The following is an 8,081-nucleotide window of genomic DNA, read 5'->3' as shown; positions in this document are numbered from 1 at the left end:
TTAAACTATATTAAAATATTAAGTTATTTTAAATTAAAAACAATATGACTGTTTTTACTGTGTTTTTGATCAAATAAAAGTTGACTTTGTAGACTTACCAAACCCAAACTTTTAAACATTAGTGTAAATAAATTTGGCTGTTAAAATGTGTTTTCAGTTTATATGGCTTTTGAACGAAGACTATGATGTGGAGTATTTATTTATGGACAGGTTATGTGGTAACATGGGCTTTGAAAAAGAATAGCCAAACTACCGACCCACTACCGGGCCATGGAAGAATTGCTACCAGGTCACAAGAACGTTCTGGGAAAAATGTGTATAGATATGACACTCTGTTATTTATTGCGTGTTAATGATTGTTCTTATTATTCAGTATTTCCGTTGTATGCGATTGATATGGAGTAGCAATTTGACGATTTCATGTTAAATAAGTAAATGAAAGATTGCTCTGATCTGTCACATATTAGGGGTTAAATGGATCGCAGTTGATCTGTGATACGTACAGACGAGACCCTATACTGTTCGGCACGTATGTGATTCGCATGTACAAGCAATTTTAAACCACAAGAATAAGAAATGAAAGAGAGCTCTATTCGACACTCACATGCTGTTCTCGCACACAATCAAAGTGCGCACAAGCATATAGAGACATGTTTCAGGCAGCGTGGAAATACCGAGTTGCGTATATGTACTACACATAAAATTATATATACCGGTATATATATATACAGGTGCATCTCAATAAATTAGAATGTCGTGGAAAAACTGAAAATATTAAGTCATCAATATTAAGATTAAGTTTCACCAGTTATGCAAAAACAGTTTTATATATATATATATATATATATATATAAGGATATATCCACCCCTGATAGACCCCTGATTTAGATGAAAAGGGGGTAAATGAGACCCATTTTACCTCAAAAATGGACATGTCCCACATGCAGAGCTCCGCCTACTAAAGTATGTCTTGTATGGTGGCCTCTGCCAAAAGAATCAACCTCAAAGAGTGAAAAATAGTGACGTGTTTGAAGTTAAAATCCCCAACTTCAATGTGTGGCAGATGTCCCTAAATTGTGGGTGTCACTTGTGTCAGGGTGTGTGATTAGAAACCTAAGACGATTTGCAAGAATATCTGTCGCCTCTTCTTCTGGCTGTGGCTCTGAAAGGGCAGGATGGAGCGTGCCGTAAATCTACCCCTCTCACTTACACCCCAGTCCTCCCTGGGACATAATCTCCTTTAGAGAAATGCACCATCTTACAAGGATATGGGCAGCTGTTGTAACAACCCCAAATTCTGATAAATGATTCTTGCAGTCACGTGACTCTCTGAGGTTGCCTGGGATGGATTTTAACAGTTTGGGAAGCAAGCATCTGTGTTTCACGCTACAGATGTTCTACTGATACATATTTTCTCAATCTTTCTGGCTCCCTCGCTTTTTCTCCAGTTGTCTTTTTTCCTTTCACCTCCTTCTTAGGTGTATAATACCTGGCGAAAGTTAACCTTTAGCATTCCCATTCATCTCTACGGTGAGTAACATTTACATTTTGAGATCTGCTTTTCTTTTCCAGAAGCATTCAATTCTGCATCTGAGCACAAAAAGCCATGTGACTAATGGATCTTGAGTTGCAGGAAAAGCACATCATGACAACATGCTTGATGATGCTGATGGCAACGCAAGAACCCGCAATCTCAATCCCTTCACTGGTGACCATTTTACTAACCTCAAAAATATCAGGTACTGGTACAACATTTATCATAATATACTGAAATATTTTCCATTTACATGTTACTTGCCAGAAAACAAAACTACTTTTTAATTGGGGAGAAATATCCATATGGTGTAGATACAGAATGTGCCAGCCAAACCTTGACCTCTCAGTGAGGACTCAATCATGTAAAGAGAGTTTCTGGCATGTGAATGTGTTATATATATATCTTCTGTTTTTAATAATTTATGTTACAGAGATTGAAAAAGGTTTTGCCCCTTGACATTTAATACTACATTACTGAGGAATTTCAAATAATTGAAGTAATGTGCAGTGTGTGATGAGTAAGAAAGCAGGTTGCAATTTCTAAATGTTTGTCACACTGAGGAGTGAAAAGGTCTTAAAAGTGTGTCTTTCAGCCATCTGTTGCATTGCCTTTGACATTTAAGCTCAGAGACGGGCTTTGAGTATTTCTGTGAACTTTAAATAGTGTGCTCTAGCTCGCTGTCCTTAAGAAACACTCTTATGGTGCCATTTCTTAAGGGTTGAATGTTTTGCCCCTTGACATTTAATACTACATTACTGAGGAATTTCAAATAATTGAAGTAATGTGCAGTGTGTGATGAGTAAGAAAGCAGGTTGCAATTTCTAAATGTTTGTCACACTGAGGAGTGAAAAGGTCTTAAAAGTGTGTCTTTCAGCCATCTGTTGCATTGCCTTTGACATTTAAGCTCAGAGACGGGCTTTGAGTATTTCTGTGAACTTTAAATATGTGCTTTAGCTCGCTGTCCTTAAGAAAGACTCTTATGGTGCCATTTCTTAAGGGTTGAATTGTTTGGAGAAAGGTTTTGGGGACAGGGAAATGGTACGTAATTGATAAAAGAAATTGTGTGATAAAATGTCCCGGGGCCCAGTTCCCAACAGTTGGACAACACAGTGTTCCATGTCACAAAATTCCAAGTGGAATGTGTTTGTTTGTTTTTAGAAACAGAGTTCTAAAAGGGCATTTCGAACTAGATTTGAACATTTGAATGATGCTTATCCATGAAAAAACCCATCGTCATGATGCTAGGGTGTTCCAATTGGGTCCCATTTGTTATGTAGTATCTGAGGTATTCTGAATGGTGGTGAGTGCATTGCTGTATTGTTTCTAGGAAATTTTAAGTGGTTGTTAGTTAGTCACTTACTAGCACAAGTGTAAAGAGCCCACCCTCAAGTCTATTGAAGTTTGTTTGCTCATTTTATCATCCGCCAGACCCTTAAAAAAATCTAAATCCACTTAGAAAAGTAATAGCACAACTTTCTACAATAAGCCACCAGATTTGGGGTATTATTCATGTCTGTAGCACAAATGGTGCAGGGTGAGTTGCATGCCATTGTTTTAAACTTGTAAGAACACTGTTCAACGCTTCTATATTGATGTAATTAATTTCAGAGCAGTTTTCCAGATGTGCAGTTGGACGCAATGAAGACGCACTTGCATACTGAATCTCAGAGTGGAGCCTAAAAAGGCTCTAGTGGCCTTTTTGTTTATACATACATACTTTTGTTTATACATACTAGCCACCAATATGGAGAGTTTGCTGAATGTGACATCATTATAAACACAGATGATTCTAGACCCAGCTGAGTGACCCACATTTCAAGCCGATGAATTTCACTCCATTACATGAGCCAGAATTTTGTTTTTATAATGAGAATCTCTCTGTTTCTCTGCGCTGCTTGATATCTCTAAGCTCCCGCTCACTGACACTGTAATTGTTTTGTTAAACTGCAACAGGAGACTGGCACAAGTCTCCCTTGAAGAAAACCATGTAATTCAGTTTCTGCGACCGGGAGCTTTGATCAGCCGGCCATGCTACCATGTCTTCAAAGCCTCAGATTTGCGAAACCTGTCTCTGCAGGAGAGTTTCTGCTATTACAAGCTCATCAGCATATGTAGCCTGGACTGAGACATATCTTCATTTAAGCCCATTTGGGATTCTGCCACCACAGATAGTGTTGGTGCTTCACTGCTTTTAATGTTACTAGACTTTGATGGGAAGCACTTTGGTTGCCAGGAAACATTTGTAGCTGAAGTCTGTTTTGTAGTTCATGCACAATCTAATCTTTCTAATGCACAATCCCTTTCCAAAGTCTTATTTTGCTGCAGAATGTCTGAATATAATGAAAGCATTTTAAACATTTTGCAGTTTTTATAATAGCATTTAGTACTGCATTTTGAGGCAAAGCTATTGATATTTTCTATGGTTTTATACGTTGACGTTTTAGATTTAGACCTGGATAAGTTAGCTTTTTATATATTTTTTGATAAATATAAGTTGTGTTTGGGTTTGTAAGGTAAATATTAAGATATTAAGATAATTATAAAGATGGCATAATATTTTAGCTTTTTATATTATTTTTATTATAATGTTTATAGTTGTAACTAAACTAACATTCTGCCTGTCTGTCTGTATGCCTGTCTGCCTGCTTTGACTACCACTATCTTGGGAAAGCTGGATTTGGATCAGACTAATCTCAGGAACTACATAGCATGAGATCTGAGATGGATACAGTTTGATACTGTTTTTTAATTGAGACTCCTGGGGTTAGCAGTAATTACTGTATCTATTCAACGTGAAAATTACATACTGCTCTTTCATATTCGCTATTTTCAAACAAAGCGACAGACAACACTGGTCAGGCATCTTAATTTGTGCGCTGTTCCTGATGACTTTGACCGGGAAACTTCTAATTAATTAAAACTGTTGTACACTGAAGTTTTAATTAGGGTGGCCAGTATGTGGCAGTGATATAAAACGTAGCTCCAGCCACTGGTTCATTATTGAAAATAATTGTGTCGCTTCCAGAGCGCTGCGGCCAGAGCCAGTCTGCCTTTCTAAGTGTGAAAACTTAGAAACTCACAAGAAAAAAAAGGACAAAAATGGGTGTGTTAGGATGGTAACAAATGGTTCCAGGTGCTTTCTTGTCGGATGAGTGAGACGAGTTCCACACCAGCACGGTATGAAATGCAGGTCGGCACACTGCCAATGATCGTGTCACCCTTATACTGCACTGGGAATAAAATTATCCGTAAGCAAGTGACAGGGTCTGGGCTGGTTTAATGAGCTTAGAGCAACCTACAGAAGCAGGTTGATGATTAGCATATAAAAGAAAGGTGAGCGGCAAGGAAGGGAGAAAGTAATAATGGTTTAAATTAGTAGAGCCCATCCTCCTTCCAGACTCTCTGTGCCAAAACTGATATAATTAGCCACCTCCTCACCCATCTTCTCCCAGCGCCCACCTCCCCGCTTGCTTTTTCATCTATTTCTACACACCTTCTTCTGATTAGTGTCACACTAAGGAAACTATATAGCAGTAATTAGTTGAGCTGCTAAAATGCTTTTAACCTCACAAGCTTTCTCGGAGCATTGGGCCTAATATTAGATTAGGTTAATTGGTGTGCTATTAATTATTATTAATTAATGCTGTTCGCTTTGTGGCCGCATTCTAACCCCCGGGCCATTATATTCACTGTAAAACGAATGTGTGCAAAATGAATGCAGGTTTATTTCATCATGTATTTATGTCTCACTCACAGGCAGCGCCCCGCTGATGAGTTATAGTAATGATGCGACATCGGCAGCTGAAATTGCGGCATATGTTTCGGGATGTGGGGTGGTGAATGGCGCAGACTTTACCATCAATTCCCAAGATGCATTTGTTTCCCGCATCTCCTGTGGTGAGCCTGTTCGTTATATGTCAGGCTTGTAACACCATCCTGCTGCTGTAGAGCCGGAGCAGTGTTAAGCACCACACGCACAATGCACATGCAGACAAATCCCACTGTACTGAAAATGGAAACAATCTGTGCTTATCCTATAAGGGAATTCAGAGGAACTGTAGTGTGTGCCTAGAATGTGATTACACTTCAGATACATGGATGTCGGCGGAGAATGACAACCAATCCATTTGATGACTTTGGCTGAAATGACAGCTAAAGATATTATAGCAGACTACGAGAAAAGGGCAACAAGTGCCTTTTTCTTGATGTCCCTCTTTCTTACATATTCAAAGGCATCACATATGCAAAATAAGGGCATGTCTACTCTCAATTTGCATGTCTGCGATCTCAAATTACTTTTAGTATGCAAGATTGCCTCCAGGGTTGCCCTGCAGTTTAATCATACAACCAGCTGTTTTGTTTCACAAGATGGTACTGGTCAACATTTTATAAGTCACAAGTCACCAAAGAGATGTTATATTCAGATCGAAAAGCAACACTCTTGAACAAACCCTTAGAATAATTCAGAGTTGAAAAGATTAATATGAGCCCCAGGTTATCCTCAAGAAGTGGAACTGAATCCATGGTCACAGCACATTACCTCTCTATTCATCATATTTAATGTTCACAATTTAACAAATATGCTTGCATTTTAAAATGATTAATTAGATTATTAATCAACATCACAATCAGTGAGAGCTTTTGGCGTATTGAATTAATCTTTCAAACAATTCGCTTTTCACACAATCAATGCATAGCTTGCTTAATGCAGGTAATGTAATTTTTAATCTCGTGTTTTCTTAGCTAAGTGGAGGGGTTTTTTTTAAATAAGAGGTCTGATGTAGATTATAAAGTCTGCAAGAATATTAGATTTGTTATTGTGCAAGTTATAATTGAACTTAACCATGTAATTAAGAACTTAAAAAGAAACATTATTTTAACCTTAAATCTTCATGTTGGCATAAATGTTTATTTACTTAAAAAGTATTTTTGCAATGTTTACAATAAAATCACTTATCACAGAGAAAAACCTGAACAACTGCAGTCTTGATGTTGACTTGCGTGACACAGTAAGGGGGTCAAAAACAGGTTAGCTACATAGCAATGTTTTTCACCACAGCTGTCTCGTTTTTCTCACCTCTAGCACGTCTAAACCAATGTAAGAACTTGTTCAGTATTGTTTGAGTGTTTGCTATTTAGAAAGCTACTTACAATACATTAACCACACACCCTTAAGTACCTTGCTCAGATATAATTGTGATGGGATTCACATGTGTCACATAAGGTGTTCTTTCTGCAGTTGACTCCACAACAATAGCTTTACTGGCCCATCACTCTGCTGCTATCATGCTAGGTATCCTTTATGCTTTGAACAGTTATTCAAGATGTAATGTACTAGCCGCTAGGCCTGTTATCAGAGGTGAGCTACAGGGTGACAGAGGAGAATCGAAGAGGTCTAAGCAACCATAAAACAGGAGTCTGGCACAGTTTGACACCTCCCACAGCCCCCATCATCTACAAGCCAGTGTTGTGAAGACAAACGTGTCTGATCAAATCTGTTTCAGCTGACATGCTCAAGCCCTTTTAATTTCCTTTCTTTGATTGAAATACACAATCTCATCAAGATAGAAGGAGCTTGAAAATGGCTCATAAATGACAGCAATTGTTAAAACGCTCTGTATCCAAAATGGTTTGCTCTAAAATTGATCTGTGGTCTGTGGTGGGTTTTGTGTATTCATGTTTTGTTCTTTCTGAATTGTAATTAGGTTTACAGTTAAGGTTGCACTGTAAAAAGGAAATTACAATCACTAAATGTTTATGGAAAAGAAAAAAAAAAGATTGACAATTTGATTTTTCTGAATTGTATAGTGCTGTATGGTAATGATGTCAATTTGTAGGTCAACCTGGATAGATAATTTATGGATTTCCTTGTAATATCGAATTACTTTTGTGAATAGCAGTTTTGGGTCTCAAACTTTTAATTTGGGTCAGATGTGTGTTTGCACACATCATCCCTTAAAAAAATGTTTCAGTGTTTCCAATTCAACATGAAAATTCGCAGCCTATTTCACTTCTGTAAAGTGCTCTATTTCTGAGTATTTCATGGATCTTTTATCCATCAGCAACTGATTGAATTGTGTAAAGTGGATCGTATGTGACGTGTGTGGAGCCTCCTTTAAACACGTCACATACAGACCACTTTACACAATGTGGAAAAAAGTTACATTAAAAAAAGAAAGAAAGACCCTTTAGTAGGATTTTGCTAAACATTACATAGAAAAGATCGCATGCTACACAAAATAATTTTTTTTTTTTTAAATTCAAGAATAAAATTAGGTCTGTGATTAAAAGTAATCAAAGACTCTTTGGTGTTTTGTTCTACACCAATTGCACAGTCATTCCCAGTCTTAAAAATGTTGCTAACAAGTTTCTACAACAGTTGTACAGTACATCTAGCATGTAAACTCACATCATTGGTATAGCCCTCATTTAGCAGGTAGTTAGCATATTATGCTTTTAAAGTACACAGCATTCAACAAAATTCACGTAACATTCATGTAACACGTAAATTCATCTAACGGTGTGTAATCAGGGTTTAAATTGG

This window comes from Sinocyclocheilus anshuiensis, unplaced genomic scaffold, assembly GCF_001515605.1.
Source record: "Sinocyclocheilus anshuiensis isolate Anshui unplaced genomic scaffold, SAMN03320099.WGS_v1.1 scaffold478, whole genome shotgun sequence".
NCBI classification, from domain to species: Eukaryota; Metazoa; Chordata; class Actinopteri; order Cypriniformes; family Cyprinidae; genus Sinocyclocheilus; species Sinocyclocheilus anshuiensis.
Note: the sequence above shows the minus strand (reverse complement) of the source record.